Genomic DNA, 27,503 nt, shown 5'->3' on the forward strand with positions numbered 1-27,503 from the left:
TAAATCTTTGATCATGTTAATCTGGAGAGAGTTTATTACAACTTTATCATCACCTCATCGCTGCCTGGGTGAAATAAAGTGTAGACTGTATGAGTCCAGACAGAGTATCTATCACTTTCCGCCGCTCTAACAATCCATGGTTTTCTGTACCAGACTTTTTCACATCACTCTCTGTCTCAGCATTGTTCTTACTCCCCTCTCCAACTTTTATCGCTGACTGTCCTCTCCCCATCCATCTCAATTCACTGCTGTCTTATCGTCTTCCTGAAGTAAGTGTCTGATACCAGTTTGTCAGGGCTGAATGACTGATTACAGAAGAGGCCAGAGGTGGACATTTATCATATCAACATCACTGAAGTTCTCTTAAAACCCAGTGCCACCTAAGTTTCATCCCTTCTTCTCTATCCTTCTTTTCTTTGTTGCTTTATTCTTGGACATGTTTGTGAACTTTCTATCTTACTTTACTATCGTACTTTGGTAGAACAGTGCAGTGCAGTACAAACATCAGAAGCTACTGATGCATGGAAAAATATCATAAATCAAACTCTTGAAAAAACTTTAGTCCATTAGTCTGTAATCGTTCTCTAGATATTTGTTTATTTTCTTTCTCTTTTTTAGATTTTTTTCTGACATTTCCATTAAAGGAACTGATGGCAAGACAATATTTTGCCTATAAGAGTCTCTCCATTTTGTCCTTAACCTCTGTTCTGCATACGAATAGGTGAGTGCATCCAAAACTCAAACCCAATCAAAACCAATTTCACACATAATTACCCATATCATTACAGAAACAAAGTGAGGAGGTGCACAGAGGTCTGGGGGATGTGTCTTTAAATACAATGACACAATCTGCTGTACATCTTTGGACTATTATAGCCTAAAGCAGACATAAACAGATGGAAGACACAAAACATATTTCCATGTTATTGTGAGATTTAAAGTGACTGCTACTGCTATGACACAGCATTAGTTCCATCAAAGCTGTGACACTGTAAAATGTGGATAAAAAAACAGATTTTGATGCTTTGCAAAACAAGCCAGGTGGTCCCACTCCTCTTTGGAGCTGAGGCGTCCATCATTTCCTGAGATACTGTCAAATTTTGATTAGTCAGACCGCAGGGTAGTTTTCAACTTTACCTCAGTCAATCTTAAATGAACTCAGGCCCAGATAAGACCCAAGCATATCTTTATTGTGTTTATATCTGGTTTTCTCTTAGCATGGTACGCTTTTAACTTACATTTGCGGCTGCAGGGACAAACTGTATTGACAGACGATTGTTTCCGGGTGGGATTTTGAGTCAATGCAGTGGTTTCCACTACAGAGTCATGTCTAATTGAAACAAAGTGACACATTAGCCATGCCTAGTCATGTTGCTAACCTGAAGCAAATTATCCTGAATGTGAGAGATGTTCCTCCTGGTGTTTTAAGCATCACACTGTGTTTTTTTGACCTTGTTCCATTTTTTGTAAATGTGTTTCTGGCATCAAATTTAAAATTAACATTCATCTTTAATTAAACAATAAAAATGTTCACTTTCAACATTTCAGTTTTTTTCTATTTTTGAACTATTCAAATTATATTTTCATCAACATTTTACTCAGCATCCCAACTTTTTGGAGTTGGGGTTGTACATATAAGACCGTAAGAACACTTTAGTACAAGCATGAAGTCGGTTGTGCTATATTCATTCCAAGCATTACATCAGCCTTCAATGACAAAGTTAATCCAGTCCATGAATAGTGCCTGGTCACACTTGAGTTTGTACATTTGAGACTGTCATTAAGTTCCTCTGTGAAAGAATCATGATGTAGTTTATCAATTTTGTTTTCCACAAAAAATATGTAGAGTCGTTTGTGATTCTGAAGTTTCTTTTATTTATTTAACCAGGTAAGAGACTCATTGAGAATTAAAACCTCTTTTTCAAGAGTGACCTGGCCAAGACGGCCAAGAAGTATTTGCAAACGATTCTCATCTATTTTCTACACAATTTTCAAAACAGGAGACCAGCTTTTTGACTGATTAATCTAAGGCGACGGTTTCCAGGAAATTGGTATCATGATAACCTGTCCCATTCCTCACTCTTATACCAAGCTCTCAAGGACTCTCTCACTGAATGCATGATGTCACTTAAGTCTGGGAGGGTTGGGCTGTAGAGTGAACATTGGGATAGGGCCAAGGATTTGTCAATCGATCTCATTGCTTGTTATAGCATCTTTGACCTTAGCTATTTTCTTCTAGGTTGTCTTTACTTTAGTACCACATAGCCAACTTTTGTCAGCTTCTTTTCCTCCTTTTCTTTGCAGATTCTTTCTCAAGTGCCAGTATCAGCTCAAGTTTTCTTTCCCCTGATTCAGCCCTGATGCTTCTCCAAACCCGGGACACATGTTTAATTGAGTATGCACACTTCCCATGTGTCTGTCGTTCTCCCTGCTCTCGTGTCAGCACACCCTGTCAGCGTTCCTGTCCATGTTTTTTTACAGCAGCACTCTTTTCTGTATCAATATTGGTTCTAGATGACGGCGGGACAGCTGCAGATTCACCGTGTCGACTTTTTTGCAACACTAATCTGATGCAAATGTAATGCTAATGTGGCAGCGGCGGTGAGCCTGGAGGGAGTTAGAAGATTTGATGCTGTCATAGTTAAAAAAAAAAGTGCCAGTTTGGATGATGCTGCTCGTACTTTTATTTGAATTAAATTAATGCACCCCACATGGTTCATTAGCGTTTTGTGCTTGCAATTTTGAACTTCCTTACTTTTCTACTTCACAAACTAGATCATTTCAGATTATGAACTCAAGTTTTGAAAGAGTTGTGAATGTGGGAGTAGAAAATATTAAAGCTTTCTTGTTGGGGTTTTAAAATTTGCCTCTGATGATGTGCATGGCCTTTGATAACAGAAGCCAGTGCATATAATGATGTACCTTCATTTAACAGAGAGAGGGGTATTTGGCACACACATTTGCTAATTATTCACAGACAGAAATTTGGCATACACATGTGCTAATTATAAGTGCTTTTAGCTATAGTACTATCAGAGAATTAGCATAATGTCTCCCTGGTGGCCATTTTTAAAATGGCTGCCAAAACTACTGCAGGGTCGGAGCGGTCTAGTTAAAATGACCGTAATTAAACTTCACAGAAAGTAATCACCATGATGGATTACAATATGTAGAGGTATAGAAAGATAAAATAACCCTATTATTTTCAAATCTATGATAACTACAAGAGAATGTTGTCATGAAGGGACTTCAAACTGCTTGTCCACCATAAGGTTGATGTACAAAGCCCTATAGGAATCAGACCGAATCAATTTCTTTAACAGTGGAAAACAGATCAAATCAGATTATTGACCACTTCCAATTAGAGTCACAATAGGTCCAAAGTATTGCTTAATTACAGAACATATTTCAAAAAGAACAGATGCTAATTATGGGATTGCATTGTATTTAACTTTTATCTTTTGTGCTACAGTGGAATTCAGCATAAATTACAGATATTCAAGCATCACGCAAAACAACAAAAAAGCTTTTGAGAATGTATATGTAGGAGGTAAAATTCAACCATATTTTAAAAACATCTGTATACTGTCAGACAAACAATCAAACCTGTTTGGTCTGTTTATTAATCAGCTGATGTTAGTCCTGTAAGAAACAATAGACATTTGAATACATAATGCTGTCATGTTACCCATACAAGGGAATGGTAATCCACTAAGGGCCCGATCTACTAAAGGTTTGCGTGTATAAAAACAAGTGCAAACTTGATAGCGCGCGCAAAGCTGACGTACTAACCGGGAGCACCGAGGATGCATCTTTCAAATGAGCAAAATAGCACTCGCAAATCATTTAGCGTGTTTGCCTTCATGAATATGCAAAATACATGTAGATCATCAGGACGCGCAAAATACTGGGAGGAGGAGATGCGAATGTAATCATTTAGCACACGCAATGTGATCTATCAAACCTGAAGCAGATAGCGAGCGCTGTTTTTGCGTCTATATTTAGCACGTTTGAAAGGCAGGTGCAAACTGGCACAGCGTTACGCACACATGGCTGCGGTCACTGTAAAGCTCATCATAACATCGCTTTACAACATGCCCGCAAAAGCTGGGCTTACAAGCATTACTACATGTTTTAGTCAATCAAACCAAGAGAACAAAATAATAATAATAAAACAACACAAATTCAAAGCAATTCAGCACCACGGATAGCGACCGCATCATTCTGACACCCACTTTAACTTTTTCATATAATGAGAGCACAGTAGGTCACTGTATCAACAGATATACAGTTTAGTAAAATTGGCACAGCGGCCCACATCTTCACATTCAAACAAAAAATCTATATGAAGTACTCGGCCTACTCACCACTGTTTGGACGAGCCTTAAGCTCCGCGGACTTGTCCACGATGCACTGTATGTCCATTTTCTTTGATCTGTCATTCTCAATAGATAACAAGACATGTCTACTCAGTCTATTCTGTCCCATCATGCTCATCAAGGGGTTTTTAGTTAGTTTTAACTTGGAGAATGAGCGCTCACTGAGCTGCGCCAGGCAGCTCTGCGTAACTCCTCATCTCGTGCTTGCAGCAGTGTGTTTGGGTGAAATGACTCAAACATGTTCCCAGTTCCATTTAAGCTGGTGAATCTTTGGGACAGTTGCTGGATGATGATATCAGGCATTAAAAACGTTCACCCGAAAGTTGCTCCCTGGGACAGTGAGGCGACTGTCTTCATCCAAGTGATACCTAACTTTTCTAGAGCAAGAGTGGCAGACTAAGCCTCATCAAATCGCTCTCTAAACTCCATCAAAACACTGATTGTGTTTTGGAGTAGAGTAGGAGCATTTATTTCATCGGCAGATCTTCAGTTTTTTCTCACATCATTCACCTTTTCACAGATGGCCTCCCAAATCGCGTTTCTAACGCTGAGATGTCTCTGCTGGTTTATTTCCCTCCTCCAAAAAGACCTCCAACTCCATGGCTTCAAACTTCATTTATACATTTTAACTCTCCATGGTGACGATAGCACACGTAAAATCCTCGTAAAATAGGGCGGTCCGCACCACTTTTGCACTAGTTATTATTTGCGCACACAGTCTTAGTAGATCACCCGCAACACGCCCAGAAATAACACGTGCAATATTATTATTTGCACACGCAAATTAGCGCTCGTTATTTGGGATCTTAGTAGATCAGGCCCTAAGAATGGACTGTGGTCGCTGATAGCACCGTAAGTTGTACATTATTTGGCCACTATCTGCTCTGTAGTGTAGGTAAAAGTATTTTGTTTTGAGGATATTCCAACACTGGACATTCCACACCCACTAAGATTTGCAGTGCGTCTTTGTGCAGTTTGCTCTTGTTTTTTGTCTGTTTGTGGAGACGAGCTGTCAGCATCTCCACTCTCTGCGGCACACAGAGCTTTATTCTCATCCTGATAGGGCTCAAATCTGTCCTTTAATAAACTGCTGAATGTGAAGAGAGCACTGTTTATCAGTTTATTATGATGACTTTTGGCAGAAAGTTTAGGTCTTGTTCAGATAGAGAAAATTAATCACAACAGACACATCTTGAATATTGGCTCAAATCAAGAAACTTTTTGCTTGTAATATCTTGGAAAATAACTATTATCTTGACTTGTTATTTAAATGTGGCTTATATTGGGTGTTCGGTTGAGATTTCTTAAAGTTTATTTTCAGGCTTTTAGAGCCAATGGACTGAATCGGAAACTAGCAATTATAATGTGAGAATCAGAATGAAAAATGAGTTTAAGGGAGGATTCTTTCTGGTTATGAGACATGTAGAGCTGCCCGCTTTGCTCTGACAACTGTTTCTGTCTCACAGACGTCAGCTCATAGCTGAGAATCCATGTTGCTCAGTTGAACCTCGAACCTCGGACGTAATTTAATGCAAAACCAGTTTTTGTGTCACTTGTTAAAATTTCAGTCAGTCTTCAAATTGGGTGTGGGCTCAGAAAAAGGTGATCCACACATTTCAGATTAAAATGCCGACAGTCAAATAAAATCTTAACAGCTTGTACATGCTTCAAAATGATCCATAGAGCCAAAACTCAGCTAGATAAATCAACATGCCGCAGTATTTCCATATAAATGTTAAAATACACAAATGTACCATCCAACAAAGTAAAAAGAAAATTCTGGCTTTAGCTGTTCATATAAAGATTACAGGGAAACTCTGCAGGAGATTATGAGCCCCACATTAGCAGCAGATAATGAAGGTGTGAAATCAAAGAGCTGCTTAATGAAACGAAGGTGCACCAGATATGTATCATCACACCTTAGAAGACGTCTACACTCTGCTAAGAATTCAAGGCCAAAATAATTACCCTTAAACAAGAAAGTAGAAAGTTTAACTTCCTCCCTTCAGGAGCTGCTATAATGACTACATGATATGGTAATTAAAAGATGATTAAAGATTAGGAGTTTCGGTAATTACACCTTAAACTGAGCTAATGGAGCAATCAGAGAAAATTTGAGATTGTGAGGTTTTTTTTGTCCCTTCTACAATTTTTTTTAGCTCCAAGGCGGCATATTTCGTATCGGTTTCTTGTTTTTTCAAATAATTATTTCTATGTATTTTGAGCAAAAAGGGGAGCGAGGAAAAAATCGGTGCAATCAGAGGTACATTTCACCCAGCTCCTTCATACTACACTTTGCTTTTCTGCATTTCTTACAGAGAAAAAAAATAAATCCGTTGACCACATACACACATACATCTGCACAAAACACACACAAGTTCACACAAAGGACCTCTACTAGAAAGGCGACATAAACAAAGATGTCAGCCAAGCACAGTGCAGATCAGGCTTTATTTCGATGTCAGTCTCCCTCTCTCCTTTATTCTGTCCAAACACACAAACACACACACACACACACACACACACACACACACACACACACACACACACACACACACACACACACATACACACACACACACACACACACACACACACACACACACACTCACTCCCACTTCCACACTTACCTCATATTCTCTGGGTGTGGATAAGGCCTTGTCCGGTTTAACCTTATAAAGCTCCATGACAGGCTGCTAAAGGCTTTATGTCAGGCTCTAGCCTGTAAAACTCTAGTTGACAAAACACACACACACACACACACACACACACACACACACACACACACACTCGTAGATACACACCCTCACACTGAGGCCAGGAGGCATGCACAAAAAGACACACAAAGACTCTGATTAGCATACATAAGACACAGTCTCACACACACACACTTTCATTTGCACAGTCATGCACACACTGTCAAGTTTATAAGGTTGCAAGCATGATGGGACGTGACATGGTGAAGTGCAAAGTCAAGACTAGTTTTACACCCACAGGTGGGGCTTAGGGAGCTGAGCTGATACGGGTGTAAGGCTTTTTCTAGGCCACACATGTCACGTCAGAGTCTCGCTCACCAATACTGAAATAAATGTCTGCACTGGTTCTGTTTTTTCTATACATTTCAGAGTTTAAAGCAACAACTGAGCTGATAAACTTTCAGTGCTGTGCATTGTATTTTGTTCTATTCATTCAAAATTGAAGATCTTAATTTGTCACATGCTCATACAGAAGGGCCGTTTGGATGATTGTGGTCAATTTTGACAAACATTTGCGTTTTTTCTTGTTATTTTAAGTATTTTTAATGTGTTAAACTTTGTATCAGGGCCTGTGGTGACCGGGGGTGTTAATTGCACAGGCAGTGCCTATTATCTACACAAAACCAATTCAGGAAAGTGTTTTCAGTGCTCAGCGTCCTGAGCACAAATCACCCTTGCCATTAGCTGGCCTTTGTTGCTATGCTCACAGAGCTAAAGGAATACCATCACACTCAATGTCAATTCTCCATCACCAACCAATCAAAGTCAATAAGGGGCAGGACTTCGTACAACAACTTTGTCTACAACAATGTCGGAAGTCTGTACAGAAGTGAAACTGACCACATTTATATTTCTATATTTCAATGTAGCTAAAGCAAATGCTACTGTTTTACACTGTCTTTGTGAAGTGCCACATCTAGACACATTTTGACTGAGGGGGCTAAATTGTAGCACTAACTTAAAAAAGGGATGGCATGGAGTATGTGTTCTTATAAAACCAATGAATATCATTTATTTACCCTTTCCATATCTACTTTAACACACAAATGTTACATTCCTGCACATATTTATTTGCTTATACCATGTAACACAACAAAGTGGCAACATTTCAATGATTCTCAAATTTTTAAAGGACTCAACTAAAAGATGTTGGCCTTTATCCAAAGTCATGATTTAAAGCACTAACACAATGATACGTTCTACATTGAAAAGTAAAGCAAGCTACCAGCGGGCTGTTGCTACACAGCCATAATGGTTCATTCAACTTAATTCCTGCCTCCAACAAAGCCAAGAGCCAAACATAGTTTTGAAATTTGGGGTGGCACTGGTGATGGCCACTCAGGTCTCAAGGAAGGCCAGCCCAAGCCATCAATCTGGACACGCTTCTGCATGGGTGTCGCCAGGGCAAAAAAGAGTGTTAGTGGACACAGGCCATAACAATTACTGTATGTTGCTTGTTTGTTTGTCAGAGACTTTAACTGCTGCTGCCTGTCTTGGCCAGTATACTCTTTAAAACCAGACTTTCAATTCTGACATGTTTACTTTACTTGTCTACTGGTGAAATGATATAGGTTAAAGAAGGTTAGAATAAAAAAGACTGACCACGAAAAATGTTGTGGTCAGTAAGGCTTTGTGTGCTCTGAGGACGTCTAAAGCAGATTTGGAACTATTAACTCAAATCATTACACACTTACTTGATAGCGTATATAACTGTTTGTATGTAAAACTTTAAAGAATAATAACATAAATATATATTTTCCACACTTCTTTGGGTAAGAACATTAAATAGTGATGTTTATTTTTGTAAAGAGTGCATCACTGCGTCACCAGCGAAAGGTCAGCATGGTGTCAAGCCATTTCACTCTTGTAAGGTTAGAAAATCCTACTTTGACTTTTCTCTTAGCAGACATATGTTGCAGCCAACATAGCAGATACAGGCTCAACCATTACGGATAAAAGGTACTAACAGAACCATGTTATACTTTCTATTTTGATGCTAGACCACTTGCAGTCTTTAAACTCGCATAAATGGAGCCATATAAGCAACACAGCAGGGGTTCAAATGTAGAAAGGTTAAAGCAACTCACTGGAGCCTGCTTTTGTAAGTAAGTTAGACACGGCTAAAGTACTTGGGTTTACAACGCAACCATATCAGGCGAGATGTTGTAGTGGCCAACTAATACATGCAAACACACATTCCTGGTACATTACATGGTGATTTAAGCTCCCCCCTGTTTAAAGCCTATTGCCATGACCGAAGATACAAAAAATAGTGCTTTAAAGTTGAGTTGCTGCACTAGTGCCTAAAGCAACAGGCCTTCAACTAAACTCATTTGCATTGCTTCAATGCAGGATTGTATTTGTGTGAATGCTGACTTACACTGAAGTGATGGCAGGTATTCCAAATGACCCTGAAACTAAATTGTGGTGTTTTTGAAAGCTGTATGGAACTCCAGCATTGGCATTGGTTGATTCTGAGACACCCTGTTCATTGGCATGGTATCAAGAAATTCCTGCTTTACTCATAATCTATGCACGGTTTCTGCTGCATGTTCAAAGACAGATTTATGAAACGAAATCTTAGCAAGTTCTTCCTTTCAGCCATGCTATGTGAAAGGTTCAATACTCCACCTCATGGGCATTGAGACTGGCATTGGACAGAAATTGTGAGGTGCATAGTTCTCAAGTCTTTCAAAGGAATATTTGGGTGGAAATTTTTATGACAAATGGTAAAGACGACATGGATTATCAAAACTCTACTCAAACAAGTTATAGTGGTATTTCTATTTTAGTAGGAGTACTTCCTCACAGATCTTTGAAAAGCTTGGAGGACTTTGGACTTCAGTCTGCATCAATAAGTTTTAGGATTTTAGGCCCATCATTTTTTCAAAACTATTTGAAACATGACATGGCTGGTTAGCTGACTAAACTTGTTCTTTGCAATAATGTCAAATTTCATTGACATCATGTCAACTGTATGTAATGTTATTGCCTTTGAAACCTGCTATAAAATTATTAGCTTTCAGGCTAAAAGCTAAGCTGAAGCATTCAATGAGCTGGACCCACTAGATATTAGGGGTGCAACAATACATGTATCTGTATTGAACCGTTCGATATAGTGGTTATGGTTTGGTACGCCCTATGAACTGAACAATACGCAATTTTATATTTATTTTATCAGCTTCTGACAAGGCGCTCTGTGCTGAAAGTTCAGGGGATCTGGGCTCGACTCCTCCAGGCTGCATTGTCGAGTGCAGGTCCACTGAACTGCGCGCTCCTCCCACATTCATGCAGTCCAAGCTGGTCACGTTTGTTTCAACTGTGCTTCATCTTGAAAGATATATTTCACCATACGACACGTATGTGTGTGTGAGCGCCCACATGAGAGGGAAGCACGAGTGTCCTCTTTGGTTGCAGAGCAGAGTTGTTCCGTGGTCCTGTAGTGATAGACCGGGTGATGTGTTTTTAAAGTGCGTTTAAATACATTACTTGCGGTCTTATACTGCATGCTGTGTAGACTTCAGCCTAATACCGGACAGTGTTTTCCCTGCCGTTATATCGGGTGCGCAACAGCCAGGTCCCGCCCCCCCCCCCTTGGAAGTTAAGGCAGATGCGCACCCAGATGTGCACGCAGACAAACAGACAGACAGACAGACAGACAGACAGACAGACAGACACACACACACACACACACACACACACACACACACACACACACACACACACACACACACACACACACAACCCTGCCATGCACAGCAGAACATGTGTCAGGTATAACTAACCCTGATACATTTAATTTAATTCAAAAACTGTGCTTTAGAGCTGAAACAAATGTTGGTATTTTCAATAAACTACAAGGAAAAAAAAAGGCATGGAAATTTCTCTTTTTCTGTATTGTTGCGTATCGAACCGTGACAAAAACGTATCGAACTGAACCGAGCCAGGGATTTTGTGTATCATTGCACCCCTAGTAGACATATCTTCAAGTTGCAGCTTTTATCTGATCTATTTACTGGATAGATAAACATGCTTCCAATGTACTAGTACCTTATTGGATGGGAAGATTTTTTTCAGATGTGTCAAACTCTCAAGGATGAGCAAAGAATTGCAATTAAGGCTTGATAAAAATTTAACATTTTGATAGCAATCACATGAAAAATCAACTACTGTGGTTTTAAGGTACACTTTTAGAGCCGTTTTGAAGGCCTTCCAAAGACCACCTGCCCTGAATGTCTGGCCTCTGAGTAATTATTCATGAAAATGCTGAATCAGTCTCTGACAAGACAAAAGAAAGACGACTTCAAAAGATTTTTCTGTCCCCGAATATTAAATCAACATTGAATTCTTACGTATGAACACAGCTACAGCTGATGAGAGCCGGCATGTCATTATAGTGGATTGTGTTCAACCTGCTTTTGCTCACCATACAGACCATTTTGTCCCTGCAGACACCAATTTCTCCAGATTCTTTATTGGTCAATACAGCTCAGACTATAAATAATAATTTATCAAAGACTAAAGGGCACCCGTTACAAAAAAGAAAAAATACTCTTCTTTTGATGTGAGGGACAACGATTAAACTTTCTGCCTTGATTAGATTTAAAAAAAAATAAGAAATGTGCTTTTCTTGACGCATATTGGTGACATTTTGTAACTAAGCGAGCACAGACATGATGGTGTGTTTGTGACTGTGTGTGTGTGTGTGTGTGTGTGTGTGTGTGTGTGTGTGTGTGTGTGTGTTTGTGGGCGCGCGCAAAGAAGTTATTTCTCGTGCTCTCTGCAGCGTCTGGACAGGTTCCTGACTCTAACAGCCGCCAGTCATGGTGTTTGTAGAGCGAGATGAGCATGAAATTACAACCAGACATTTCACCATATCCTGGGCTCCACATGAGCACTCCTGAATACTAAATCTCTCTCCGTCTCTTACAGTTAGTTATTCATATTTTAAATGACTGTTTGTGAAACATTCATAAAAACAGCAAAAATTGGAAACAAATTTTGCTTTCACTGCAGCTTTGAATAAGTGTGTCTTTTCTTTGTTCAAAACAGTCAATGTGATTTCAGTTAATATCTTTTTGTGTTAACACTTGAACAAAACTCCCTTGAAAAAAGAGAGAATGGAATATCTTTTCACTAAACTACGCTTCAGATTAGACACAGCAATGATCAGAAGGCCATTATCATAAAACAGAACTGATCTCTGTTCAGCTTTCTGGGATCTCACGGGTGCCTGATAAACAACTGAACTCCGATGAGCTCCAGAGCTGTGGGAGATACTTTCTCATGTTCAAATATGAAACTGATCTATGTGATATTACAGGAATATGGAAAGAAACATGTGTGTTTGTTTTTTTAAGTGAACTTTGTTTGAAACAGTGAAGAAGCTAAGAAAAGCACAAAATCATCTGTATCTCCTCAAAGTCGTGCTAAAGCAGAGGAAGCTCTGAGACTCTGATTAATTTCTCCTCATATGATTACAGACTAAACGACGCTCTATGTATTGTAAGATAACAGTTAATATATAAGATGTCAAGTTAACCACATGGAATAACTACAAGACCCCCTGCAAACTTGAAGTTTAGCTGAATATAAAGCACTTTTCACATGATTTGAAAAGGACATGTTTTTACATTTTACACCTTGCAGGAGTGTAAATGTCCCGCCTTGAAATTAAGTATGTAAGCACTAGGAATGGGCATTTCAAGCCAAAATACTATTCTATATTCATTGGCATCTATTCTACGAATATTCGAATAATCCTCACCCCTACACACACACACACGTCCCAGAGCCTGTTTGTGTGGCAGCAGTGTTATCAACTTAGCAACTTTGTCGCTATTTTTAGCGAGTTTTCAAACCCCTCTAGCGACTCTTTTTCAAAAAAGTGACTAGCAACAAATCTAGCGACTTTCTCTGGTGTTATTGGAAACTTTTGGAGACTCTGATTTGAAAGCATGTATCGTTCTAAATGAGCAGCGGGTGCTGCAGTGGCCCCCTCCCCCGTCCCAAAGCACCCATAGACAGCTCAGTCCTAGTCGCGCAGCAGTCCCTCGTAGCTGCAGTCAGAGCAGAGATGTTAACCCCTCCGCGGCCAGACTGCAAATGAATCGTGCATGTACGATGCACCGCTGGCTGATCCATTTGGATAGTTTATGTAGATTCTATACAATAAATATCTTGAAAATGATACTGTTGAAAAATTAAATGTTTTACTTTGATTTTTTTGAGGCTCCTAAGTGTATTTATAAGCAAATTTAGGGTGTTTTTTAACCTCTTTTTGTCTCTCGCTCGACATTACATATCTATCTGACAGCATCTATTACAGTTCAGATCATGCAAATTAGGCGATGACGTCATTTAGTGACTTTTAGGACAGCCTATAGCTACTTTCCTCACTAAGGAGTTGGCAACACTGTGTGGCAGTCACATTAACCAGCAGCAGGATGAGGTGCTGTTAGTAGCAGGCACTGATAGAGTCTGTCACGATCTTTACGTCTGTGTTCCTGTGACGCAGCGGCGTGGCATTTGAGTTTACATTTTACAGCCATGCAAGTCTCTGAAAATGCATTTGTAGTTGTGTGAGATTCAGAAACAGAGAATATCGCAGCAGCTGTCGCTAATGTTTTCTTCTTTTGCTATTTAATGCAGTTAGCATTCGTCTTCTTCCGTTTTCTAATCTGGTTAGCAGACAGCTTTAAGACGCTCTATAGACACCGTCTGGTGGGAACACCGTATTACAACCATCAAAAACGGTACTTTTAAAATGAGATTTGTACAAATGAACGAATATTCGAATATTCGAAAAGCATTGTCCATCCCTAGTAAGTTGATCACTTACCTGCAGATTTTAGATAAACTTTTTTGCTTTCTCATACATCCATGACTGAAACTGTTGTTAATAACTATTGTTAATACAAGGTCAATAACCTGTCTAATTTGGCTGAGAACCGTCTAATAGCAAAATACATATATGTTGTTGAAAGCTCCGATCTCTTTACATGAATGCCAAAATGAAAATAATACCGTCATCCAGCTGTCACATGTTGCATAGGTATCCAGTATAAAACCGCCATTAAGAGCCACCAACGAGGCTCTTCCATAACACACACTGTGATCATTATACCGGCTCCAAACTGAGCAGCATCACATCATCCAGTTGAGTGAAGATTAGATTCGATCACTCGGCCCTTTGTAGAAACACGGCTCCCAATTTGTGCAGATCTGTGTAACCTGAACAGATGCTCCAAGCTGGTAAAGTAAACAGCTAAACCCATTAAATCCACTTGATCAATTCATACACTTAAGTGTAAAGTAGTAATACAAAGTTAATACATTTTGCCAACAGGTTCTAAATGAAGTCTGCAAACTCCTCTACTGAAACCAATTTCAATTCAATTGAGTCTATTTCACATTCAGACTTTATTTCAATTTGGCTGAACCAGTTCTCTTTTTTTACCTCTGAGACTCAGATCTATGCAGGAAACCACTCAGACCAGTTACAAGATTGGATTTCATGTTTTAGCACGCTGTGGCAGATGCTCCTTGTATCGCCTACAGGTAGGAGAGGTAAAAATGAAATCTCAACGTCAGCGCTTTCTCTGTTTACTTATTGGGGGACAAAAAATAAAAAATAATGGAAAAAAAATCTGAGGGAATTTGGACCATGATTGCGACTCCGTAAGAGGCCATGTTTCAGTGCTTGTCACAGCTGGAAAACAAATGTGTGCAGCCTTAATCTCTGAGGAATGACATTAGATGAGTTTGGCCGATTTTGTTTCAGGTGCAGCTCTCGAGGGCCGCTCTACCTAATCAATTTCTGTGTGCGTGATTGTGTGTGTGTGGTCGCTGAGATTTTGTATTTCTAATTCCTCCGCTTCCCCTCACCTCTTATAGCTGTGTGTGTATCTGTGTGTGTGTGTGTGTGTGTGTGTGTGTGTGTGTGTGTGTGTGTGCGCTTTGACCACCAGGGAAATGTGCGTTAACAGGTTCTAAAGAGCGCCGATCCCCAGCTAAAGCATTAATGTGAGAACTTAATTAAGGCGACAGTAAGAAAAGCTATTATAGGTAAGCTGTTAGAAATTAACCAGTCAATCTAAGGGCGTCTAAATTGAATTTTTGCTGAAGCGTCCGGCGTTCGACTCATCAAATCTCATCTCCTCTTCCTACCCTTGACCCCCTGGGTTCAATTTAGGTGTGAGTCCTTGTGCGTGTGTGCCTGTGTGTGTGTTAGCACCACACAACATAAAGATGTACCTTTTTATATTAGCCAGAATACAGAACTCAATTAAGAAAGCACTTTAGCAATCCAATTAAAAGTCTTTGGACAATTCCCGCTCTTCATCCGCTCCCTCCTCCCTTACTAATAATGAAATAACACACACATACCGTCTCTCACGCTCTCCACCTTGTCTTAATAATGAAACAACTTAAAAACACACCAGGGTTTTAAATGAAGCTTTTAAAGGTTGCAGCCTGTTTTCTCCCGCTCCCTCTCTATTGCTCTTTTCCGATTACTTCACTCTTTGTCTTTGCTCCTGAAAGGCCAAACAATTGACTGAGTGTGTTGACTGGAGGGTTGAAATGAAGTGGCTGCCATTTGAACAGGTGTTGGAGACAGAGAGGAGGCTTGTCTCATGTTAATCTCGCTGTTCGATTAAAGACTAAATTAGCTAAACCATCCGTTCAATCATGTGTGTGCGTGTGTGTGTGTGTGTGTGTGTGTGTGTGTGTGTGTGTGAAGGGTGCTGTTAATAGACGCCTTGTCAAAGCACTCATTTGACCCGCATTTCCATGGCCACAGGAGACAAGACACTTGGCTGTGGCCATCCGTCTCCCTTGGCAACCACTGGGCACACTCAGATCAATTCTGGATCCCATAATAACATGTGCGTGCGGGCTGGGCTGTGGGTGTAATTACCTGGTGTGTCTCTCTGGTAACATAGAAAAGGCTTTTATTAAATTAGCCCAGTGGGTCGGCGTTTATGGAGAAGTGTCTGGAGAGGCGGACTGGCTGGTTATACAGTAGAGCGTGGGGACAACTTAGGCAACATTCATCAACCGGCGTGGACGGGTCACTCGCTGAATTAGCTTAGAAACAATACTCATAGAGGAAAGTGAAGAGGTGGGAAAAGTTTTCTTGATGTAACAAAAACTTATGAACTCTATAAACTCTGAATCATAACTACATAAAGTGAGAAATGCAAGCTGAATGTCAGGATGAAACAATATTGGGCAACAATGCAATAAATCTGATGCAGTTTTTTGTACAGTTTTTGTGCAACAAAACTAATGGGTGTATTTATTGTAATATAGTTTGTGGTCACAGTAGTTGTACGAAATAAACACTACATACATGCATTTGATGATATCACTGATTCAGAGGAGGCTTTTATCAAAAGCACCACACTGTAATCAGAAAAGAGTTCACAACACATGAAGTGAAATAAGAAAAGTTGAAATCTGAGTGGGAAAAATTACCTGACCCAGAAGAGAGACACTGAAGTGCTCTGTATGTATTTGTAGTTCATCAAAACATGGCTGAGACTAGGGCTGTTTGCGTTAATTTCTTAATTGTGATACGAATAAGGTCTGACTTTTGAAAAAATATATAATTATTTAATTGCATACTATTTTGTCTCTTTCAGCTAACGGTAATTAAGCAGCAAGCACCCTACAACTTCCTGCTGTGGCCATGATGGAAAATAACGACACCACTGCACTTTTGAATGGCACATTGCACTTTAAAAAACTCCCAGATGACTCAGTTGACGAGTCTAAAGTAGTATGCACTTTGTGTCAAACTGAATAGAACTACCACCTTCAAGCTAAGTAAAGAAGCGCAGCTAACCATACTGATGTCAGCGGGAAACTACATCTCATAAGCTGGCAGCAAACTATTCTTATGGATCACCTCAGACCTATGAATGAAACACTGAAGCAGGCTCGGACTTCTTGGTCCTGGTTTCGGACCACACTGGTGTAGCATTTATTTGAATTATGAAGCCAAAAGTTAAGACCATAAAGTATATTAAATTGCATTTTTTTTTAATTCCCAAATCAAGACACTGCTAAGGAAGATAAGATAAATGCAATTTAAACATGCAATTACATTTGTGATTAAAAAACTATTGAAATTTAGAAATTAATCATGATTAATACAAAATAAATATTTGACAGTCATAGTTAAAATAAAAAAGTTTAACAGTTATAAAATTTTTTAATTATATTTCGTATCTTGACTGAGGTAACATTATATCCACTAATTTTGTGTATCAGCACTCCAATCTGAGTAGCAGTAGGTGCTATTAGATTTGGTTATTCCAATCCCAGAGAAGAAAACTTTGTTGAATGTTTGAAGCTTCTTAAAAGCTGTGCAAGTGGGTACAAAGAAGTTGGTAAATGAAGCCAAGTGACACTGAAATAAAGTTTTTTTTTTTATTTACTGGACATAAAGGAATTGATGAAAAATAACTGTCATGAATTCCTAAAGACGAAACCAATACAAGTGTAATTTAAAAATCCCCCGCCCGCTGTAACTTGTGATTTAAGCAACTTTCAATCGTTACCATTACTTCTTTTTATATTTAGGACTTTTTTATTTCTGTTAATTGGTATCTTAAAGTTACCATCTTCTTCTTTGTCCTGCAACTGCACAACAGTCTCCTTTGAGACAAATAAAGTTTGGTCTCGTGTCAGGTATCCAAGAGAGCCACTCCCTACCTTCAGATCTTTTATGTTAATTTGCAGTGTGGCTTAATTCTTTACTGAGTTACAGCCAAAATCCTCAGCTTTTTAGAGATTTAAAATAAGACAATAGCACATTAACACCAGCCAAGCATTTATGTTTGCAATTAAGTCAGGGAATGGAGAAATTAAAGGTAGTTATTCAGGAAATGTTCAAATTAAGGCTGAAAAGTGGGTCTCACAACGTCTGCTAATGCACAGACCAACAAAAAACAGCTCTGTTGCAGTCTCTTTGCATACTGAGCATGAGCAAAAGTCAACATATCTCAGTTGGGAGCATTCGTATGCAGGATTTTTAAAGTTTACTTAATATGTGGCTGTGGGAGGACACCTGACACTACTTCTCTATTCTAGTGTTTTTGAAATAAAAATCAGAGTGCCACATGTTTTTCTAACATTCATCACTTTGATATAGCATCTCTTCACAAATTACACATACAATGTTGAACCTGTACACAGGGGTCTGGATTTTTAGCATGTGAAGTGATTTTCAGCATGTGAAGTGGTTTCAACAATAATGTATCAACAGGCTTTGGTGACTGCTGGGAAAAACAGTCTATATGAAGAGCAAAAGCAGGCGGAAGGAATTCATCGTAATGACGTCCAGGCTTTCAAGTAAATCCCTGAAAAATCTTTTCAGGTTTAGACCTCTGAGATAAAGCCAGAATGAATGTGTCAACTGTTGACTTGAGCATTTACATCTGCAGTGCAATGGCAGCATGGCACATGGAAGTATTTTTGTAACCACTCACTACACCAGAATTACTGGAAATGGACATCAGTTGTCAGAGGCCTTTATCGCCTATTGCCGTCATACTAGATACATGATTGCCAATGGTATCTGACGTTGACGTTGCCTGATTGTAGATCCCAAGGATCCGGTTGTACGGCTGCAACTATAAAATACATTTAAGGCACATCATCTTTTTGTACTTTCTAAACAAAGTCTTTCACATATTTGTATTATGTTACATAAGGAAACTTTCTTTTAACATAGGGATGAACTCGAAATGCTGCAATATTGTTCAGCAAAGCCCATTTGTAATATAAAATAAAAGCACAAAATAAAACTTACAAAATGCGAAGCATAAAAAAAAAGTTAGACATTTTTACTGTGCAATCAAGAATGCTTCCAATTTAAGGTCAAACTTTACTGAATGAACTATAACCATTTTTTTTTATGTTTTACCTTGTCTACAAAATAAACGAGAGGCTACAAATGATTCATTTTGGTTCTTTTTACATTAAAGTCTAAAGACCTACCTCTGGGAAACCTCAGTGTTTACTCTTAAAGTGATGTTTTGTTGTGTTTTCTTTTGGTACTTATCTATCTTAAAAAGGTTCACAGATTTCAAAGCTCTGTTTTTGACATCAAAACACAGGTTATCCCCACCTGACTAAACAATATTTGAGCAGACATACCTGCCTTTAAAAGTCCTGAATGTTGATAGAGCCTTGAAGAAAAAAAAAAACCTGTTTTGATTCATGTTTTTTCATTAGAGGGGATTACTTTGTGTGATTTTGTTTTTCATCACAAATTGACCAAAACTCCTAAAAACTGCACTACATTTTCTGGGTGAGCTACATGTGTGATCACAAACAGCTCAAATATTCACCCTGAATTAACCCAGACTTTTTCTTGCCAACCTCCCAGTAACACTTCCATATAAAGTCGGTGTGTGTCACAGCAGCAGGACATTTTGGGAAATTCCTTGCAAGCAAGCAGGCTGGGGTGACTACATTTATATCATGCAACTGGTGAAATCCTACAAGAGCCACATGAAACAGAATTAATAAAAACATAACAGGTTGAAGAAGGATAATCACTTACAGATAATGAAGAACACAGAACTATGACTATGTGAGGGATAAAGTATAGTTAGCAGGTAGTTATTGGAAATAGAATCCCGACAGACCCCGATCTCACAGCCCCACCCCCCCCAACTTGTCATGTAGGCTATGTGGACAGACTATAGTGCCGTCAGGATGTGAGTGCACAGCACAGCTCTGATGATGCTTGCAGCTTATAAAACGCAAAATCGGAGAAAACTGCACACAGCTGTAAAACTTTATGGACATTTTTTGCACTTGAATGCTGAGCAATACGCTTGGTAAATTAGTCCTAGAGACCATTTCTCTCTGAGATTTCTGTCATAAAAAGTGCTCTAGCCTCTGTTTATTTTTTTACACTGGAATGTTCCAAACAGGATGATGCAGATTTTTGTTTTCATAGGCTTTGTTTTTTCACCAAAATGTGACACTGAGTGGTTTAATGGTTTTTGTATGTGGTTCATCTGGGGCAACATTTGATGTATTTTTAGCAAAAAGGAGAAAGAGGAAAAGACAAAAAACAAAAAAAGGAGAGACGCTGTGGTTCTGTGTGTGTGTGTGTGTGTGTGTGTGTGTGTGTGTGTGTAAGAGTTGATCTGTGTGTCCTCCCTGTATTACAACAATAGATCAACAGCCTTGACCGACTCAATTTGTTTTGCTCTCCTAACAATTTATCTGTTCCATCTTGACACGCAGGTAATTCACTCTGACAACAACCAGAGTCGTCTGAGTGAGCCACACTCTGAGCTTTAATGCATGTGTGTGTGTGTGTGTGTGTGTGTGTGTGTGTGTGTGTGTGTGTGTGTGTGTGTGTGTGTGTGTGTGTGAGTGTGTGTAACCTTGTGTGTTTCTGTCAGCATATGATGGGTGATGAGTCTAATGGGCCGTGCAAGTTATTTATATGCATCACAGTTAGCAATTGAGACGTATAAATGGACTCGGTGTTGATTTTCAACCAGCGAGCTCCCACTCATTGCCTTGATTAAGGCTGTCATGTCTCCTGGTTGACTGATTAACGCTGTCACCAGCCCTCAGCTCGCAGCAGCCTGCTACACTCTGACTACAGCGAGCTGCTGCACAACATTGCTGATGATTAGCATGAGGAAACCACATCATGGAGCTTTTCACATGCTAAACAGGAATGATTTGGAGAGATTTTTACTTCATTTTCAGACCTTTGCTAATAAGCCTTTTGGTTCTTAGGCAAAATGTTCTGCTAACTTCACTTCTGTGTGATATGTACAACTTTTGATTGAAGCATTTCTTGGTGACGTATCTTGCAAAAAAGTTGTAGGGTATTTGGTACTACCAACGTGGGTGTACCTCTACAAGTTCCTAAGGGGGTCTTGTACAAATACTCCAAGTCAAGTCTAAGTTTTGATAAAAAAAAACTAAATTAGAAAATATCAATACTCATGTAAAGTGTTTAACTTTGAACTTTAAAACATACTTTTCATACATTTTAAGTTTTTTTTTTTATATTTCTACTCCATCACATATCAGAGATGAGTTCTGCACTTTTTGGATCAGCTGTTTTTTTAAACTCATTAACCCATGCACAACCAAAACATCTGAGATGATAGCATGCACGTTAGATATAAATTGAGCCTGAACATTACTAAAACAGCACAGTCACAGGGAGGCATTTTACTGCACTGTCAGTTCTTAAATACTTAAACTTTTCTACTTAACTAAGGTTTAAATGCAGGACTTCTATTTGTAGTGCAGTGGAAACTTTAAGCCCAATAATGTTATGGGTATTACACCATGCAGAACTGAGTATCTCACCACTTCCTGGCCAAGCTGTTGTTCACTTCTTAACGCTCGTTATCGCTCGTTATCATCTCAGCTTTACTCTCCCTGTGCACACTGTGGCTGCTTTTCGAAACCACCTGTTACATACTACCTATGAATGAAGTATGCAGTAAGTACTGCCTACTACATACTGCGTTTGAAGGTAGTATGTAGTATGACTGCTCTGTTGGATCTGTGATGCAGTATGCTGGGACAGGCGTCGCTGAATTTTCAGTTTCGGAAAGCAGAAGTAAAGACGGCCAAGCTGATTGCAAAACTGCTTCTTTAGCATCCACTTCTGATCTAAAAAGTCAATAAGTGCTTTATATAATAATAATAATAATAATAAGAAGAAGAAGAAGAAGAAGAAGAAGAAGAAGAAGAAGAAGAAGAAGAAGAAGAAGAAGAAGAAGAAGAAGAAGAAGAAGAAGAAGAAGAAGAAGAAGAAGAATAGTACATTTTATTTAAAGGCGCCTTTCTCGGCACTCAAGGACACCGAACTATAAACACTATACACTATATACTATATATATATATATATATATATATATATATATATATATATATATATATATATATATATATAATGCGTAAATTTGTGTATGTACATATATATGAAGAATAATGATATAAGAAAATAGGAACAATAAAAAGTGACAATGCAGTTGGTGTCAGACGGAGTAGGCGGTTTTGAACAGATGTGTTTTGAGTTGTGATTTGGAATTGGGGAATGAATCGGTGTTTCTGAGATGAGGCGGTAGTGAGTTCCAGAGACGGGGGGCAGAGCTGCTGAATGCTTGGCTCCCCATAGTGGTGAGACAGGCAGAGGGGACAGACCTGTGTATGGAGGAAGAGGATCTGAGGGAGCTGGAAGGAGTGGGAACATGGTCGGACAGGTATGGGGGGGATATATTTAATTTAATAGTTTTCTCTGCACCTAAAAATGGAGTGCCCCCAGTCAAGAAAGAAGTAAAAAAAAAGCTGAACATTAGCGTTTTGCATTGTGGGAAACTTGGGAGGGAAACTAGTCCTCTGCATACTATGAAATTTGCCCAAATCAGTATGACATCCGGGTAGTTTTGGCATAATGCAGATTTTGCTCTTGTTCACATATTGCATACAGAATTTTTGCCAAATCAGTACGTACTGCTAGTATAGTTGGCGGTTTCGAAAACAGCCTTTGAGTTTACATTGACTTTAGTATTCAAGTTGTGAATCCCAGTTTTAAAAACTGGGATGAGGCCTCTCCCTGGTTTTGAATAACCTGATTTAGCCACCAGGAGAATTTTGAAAGAAAACAGAATAAGTTGCCATGTGTAAGCCTTACCCCAGTCTCTGACAGCTGACGACTTCCTCAGCAGGTGGGGCCACAACCAAGTGATGTGTCAGCAAAACTAATGTGCAGCAGAAACTCAGCATCGTACTTCTAGAGCAACTAGAAATACTGACTTTAACTTTCAGTATTTCTTGCTGGAAAGGAGGTGGATATGCCATATCTGTAATGCCATGTTGGCATTAAAAGTGCTAACCCTGCAGGATATGGCTCATAACCAAGATATTCAAGTAGATGCACTCAATGTGCATTCAGTTCCCTGACACACAGCCTCTCCTCCTGCTCTTACACCTAGCAGTGCAGCACACCTCTCCTCTCTCCACCTGTGGCAGCATGACAGTGTATCCTGCAGTAGCAGACTGGGTCGGAGGAACGGACTGCAGAGTCTTTGCACATTTTGCAGTAACTTTACTGACAGTCTTTTGACTGTACATGCACATATTCTCTTTGACTGTTTTGCATATCCCTCTGGTCAGTTTGAAGCTGATGTTCTTCTTCATCCACATACTTTCGTGATCTGAGCAGAAAAAGGACAAAATGAGGGGAGGTGGAGTTGGCCCTGGGAGACATGATTGGACCAGCAAATTATCCTTACAAAAATAACAATTGGCCGCTGCCCCGGTAATAAAATGTGGATGCATACAATTAGCCCTCATCCATTTTTGATGATATTTATCACAGTTTTGAATGTTTTTATGGTTTTCAGTGTGGTCCTCATAGACTAATTTTCTCTCTGTGTGAACAGTTTTTATAATGTCACTTCAGTTTTGGCCTGCACATAATGAGCAGTTTAAAATACTGCAGCTGTGGGTGACTGCACAGCAGCATGTGCCATAGCTAGAAATGCAAACAGTTGGCCTGGATGCCCCTTCACCTATAAATACACAGATCTTGCACTTACATGTGTATTGATTTCAAATAGAACAAAGAAAATGACCTTCTGTAACAGCAGTAGTGAAAAATCTGTGTTCCTACTCCTCATGAGTCTGAGACACTTGAACTCCTTACTTTGATTGAGCAACCCAAAATTTCTAAGAGAAGCCAAGAGTGAGACCTTCGCGGTTAAAGCTGCACCACATTCAACTGATAAATGGTCCAGTGCATGTAGCAGGCCATGGCTCAACAAAGCCTACATAAAACAAGTCTTCAGCACAGGTGCAATCCCATGTCACAAAACTACAGCCCTGTGCCCTGATATCAACTCAGTCATTTTCTGTACCCACTTGTTACATACAGCGTTGTAGGGCTGTGACCTTTACCATCACACTGAGGGCAGGAATCCAGACTGAGATGTCTTCAAAGGCAAAGTAGATCAAATCATGTTTTGTTCATTTGCAGAAATGAGGACAAATCTTTCATTAAAGTAATTTTAAGTGCACGATTTCTTATTTTTGACTCATACATTCTTCTGCAAAAAAAAAGCTTAGATGTTGCCGCAACATGCAGATAAGTTGCACCAATTTGTAGTGATAAAATGCGCCACTATGCAATAACAAAATTCATGAATGTGCAGTAATACACAACACCAAACTGCAGCATTGGACTCCATCCATATGAATTAAACACTACACCAATGTGCAACAATAAACTGCACCAAGTCAGCTGCAACAAACAGAATTATACACGAACAATTAACTGGATAAATGATGAAACAACATATGATACTAAGGCTGCAACAGCAGACTTCATTATGGTAGTATACAACACGTTCATGCATTAATGTGCAATGAAAGACAGCATGAATGGCCAATAATACACTGCAATAATGTGCAGGAATAGAAAACACAAATATAAACAACCCCAATGCTGCAACAACTAGCTGTGCCACCACTGCAACACAGAGTGCACTGTGAATTATGCCCTTTTCCTCCCCAGTTCCACAGAACACATTGAGTAATAGTGACTGTTAACATATTAAAGATGCATACTGAACTTTGAACTCTCTTTCACTGCACCTCACACTGCATCACACTTTTAATAGAGATTGAAGTACCTAAAGAATATAGATGTTTTTAAAGTTTTTATAAATGGATTTATTTGGAGGTGTAAATCTTAGTGTTAGATCTTAAGGTCAGGATCCTTTGAGGTGGCTGCTTATCCTTAGCTCCAGTTCTTACACTTCACAATTTAGCTTCATGGGTTGCTGAATCACAACACACTGAAGACCTCAGATTGAAAAACAGAGATCATGTGAATCTCTCTGTGAATTTGAATCAATGTAAAGTTGGCTTCTTTGGTTCTCGTACACAAAATCCAAGAGGAGATAGTCCCCCCCTGGTGCAGTTTTAGTCTCAAGGTTAAAATTTTGTAGATCTCCTGCACCTGTTACTCCTAATCCTTGAGCAGATTCTGTTTTAGTTGCTCCTTTGGTATAGAGGTCAGAAGATTGTTTATTAGGCGGGCTGAAGGAAAACAGGGGCTTGTACAATCTGAAAGTTCTCAACAGACGTAAAGTGCAATCAATCATCAAGAAAGAAGAATCCACACTTTTTAAGTTGCTCACCTTCAATTGTCCACCTCTCTAGTCAAATTTCCCTGGCTTACTGGTTGACTAAATAAGTGTTTCTAATGTATTCTGCCATCAAGAAAGCAGAGCTGTCATTCAACATGAGACCAAACAGAGTAAGGATTGTGGAGGCAAACAGCGTCCTCTATATCAGGGTGTGGCTGCAGAAACGCTCCCTGCAGTTTTCCTCCAACTCTTATTTGGCTCTATATCTAATATCATTGAACCATCTATTATCATTAAGCCACTTCCTATACCGTGCTACTGTTCTCCCAGGACCAGAGCAGAACAAATTAACCAAATGCGTTATCTCCTCCTGAGCTAATTTAATGGAAGGTGCCGTATATTTGCTTGTTCTGCGCACGAGGACATCAGTTTCCTCAGGGGAGAAGCTTTGGTGATGGAAGTGAGTGCTCCCATTCTGCCACCAAATTATCAGAGCACTGTGGCAGAAAGTGCAGAGCTTTTAAAGGGAAGGAAATTAGGTGATTTGATTGGTTAAGTCTGAAGCCTCGGCAACTGATAATGTATTCCCCCTAATCCAACTCCAACTGGGTAAAGGAAGGCATGCAGTCAATGGAGGGCCCTCAGAAGTGTACTTACACAAATGTGTTTGTGTATCCCACTGTGCTACCTGTGCTTCACCCGTCCCTCTGCTGATCTGTAGAATATTGATGAACAAAGATCAATGCCCTTTCATTACAAAGGCACTAATGCATTTCAAAAAAAGAGAAATCCACCTCTTACCATCATCCTGCCTCATTCCTAGTTTGGTATCACTTCAGTTTCTGTGATGGTGTACTCACTTCACAAAAACATGCACTGCATGTGCCTGCAGCATCTTTCAGCATGTTTTTATCGTGCACATCATAAACTGATCTTTTAAAGTATTTTTAAGTGCTTGTGGTTTCATTATGACAGAGGCTGCTGGGTTAAAAACTCAGAAATATACAAATAAAAATCTCATTCTGCTTTAAAAGCAGACCCAATGACAAAAACATTCAGTGACTGATCATAAGTGTTTTTATGCTGTATCAACCAAAGAGATGATATTTACCAGTCTCTTAAACATCCTGTGTTTTCCATTTTTGTATTTTTGGTAACATTAATAACTTCTTTAGAAAACAAGGCTGTCTACAAATAAGAGATGATACATATGTGGAAATTTTAAGTTGTGTACTCCTCATCAATATGTGGCGACAGAAGCCAAACTATGCACAGTGCAAGTCTCAAGTCAAAATAAACAAACATGGACTTGGAAGAAACTCAGCTTTGTTTTGACGTCTCCATGTTTTTTTGTATCTTTAGAGTCATTTGTTTACACCAAACATGAATAAAATCAGTTGCGCAAGTGAATTAGATCTTAAGTTGATGCGTGGATGATGCAAATTGGGCAGTACGAACCATGTGTTTTGCCTGAATGAAGCAAATGATATAGGCAAATGGACAAATTTGCAACGTTTTCAACGCTTCATTCACTTAATAAATACAGTAATAATTGAAAAATCTGAACTCAAGTGAATAATTCGCACCGCAATAGGCAATCAGCGTGCAGATCCTGCAGTGACGTATGATGTGACGAACTGACCGGTGGAGGCTCATTCATCTTTAGCTCCTGCAAACTTTGTGACACTACCTACTTTTTATGGTAAAAGGAATAAAACAGGAGCTCACTTGCAGGAAAGTGATTGAGGAGGTCAGATTATCTAGTAAATTGTGAAAACCTGTGTCTGTCACTTGGTTCCAGCTATCGGTTGTACTAGCAAGTTAGCATTGCCCCCATTAGCATAACAGGCTTCACCATTTAATGTAGCCAAGCTCAACAACAAGTGATGACGTTAGATTGGCGTTTGAAGGGAAACTCTCCCCGCTTGCAAAAATGTATGTCTTGCACACTCAGGTACAAGTGATTTTGACCTGCGAATGGAGGGAGTTATTTGTACAAATTAAGCTAGTAAATACAAAACATCCTGCCGTTTGTATACACGCAAATTAAGCTACATATGTCTTTAATTAGGCCATTTTTGAGAATAAATAAGATGACATACATGGTTAATAGTCTGAGTCTTTTCAGTGCTGGTAAACAAAGGTGAGGGCATGTCAGAGGAAGAGCACAGTGCGCATTAAAGAAACACACAAAGCCAGGAACAGCTGAAAAG

The 27,503-nt window shown here is 39.3% G+C and overlaps 1 long non-coding RNA gene across 1 annotated transcript; it reads left to right on the forward strand.

Moving 5' to 3' along the window:
* Positions 1–2,108: 2,108 nt before the first annotated feature.
* LOC117816539 lies at positions 2,109–2,710 on the forward strand. Its single transcript, XR_004631973.1, has 2 exons — positions 2,109–2,395; positions 2,515–2,710. It is a non-coding gene; the product is annotated as an uncharacterized LOC117816539 (long non-coding RNA).
* Positions 2,711–27,503: the final 24,793 nt, after the last annotated feature.

This window comes from Notolabrus celidotus, chromosome 7 (assembly GCF_009762535.1).
Source record: "Notolabrus celidotus isolate fNotCel1 chromosome 7, fNotCel1.pri, whole genome shotgun sequence".
In the NCBI taxonomy this organism is placed as follows: domain Eukaryota; kingdom Metazoa; phylum Chordata; class Actinopteri; order Labriformes; family Labridae; genus Notolabrus; species Notolabrus celidotus.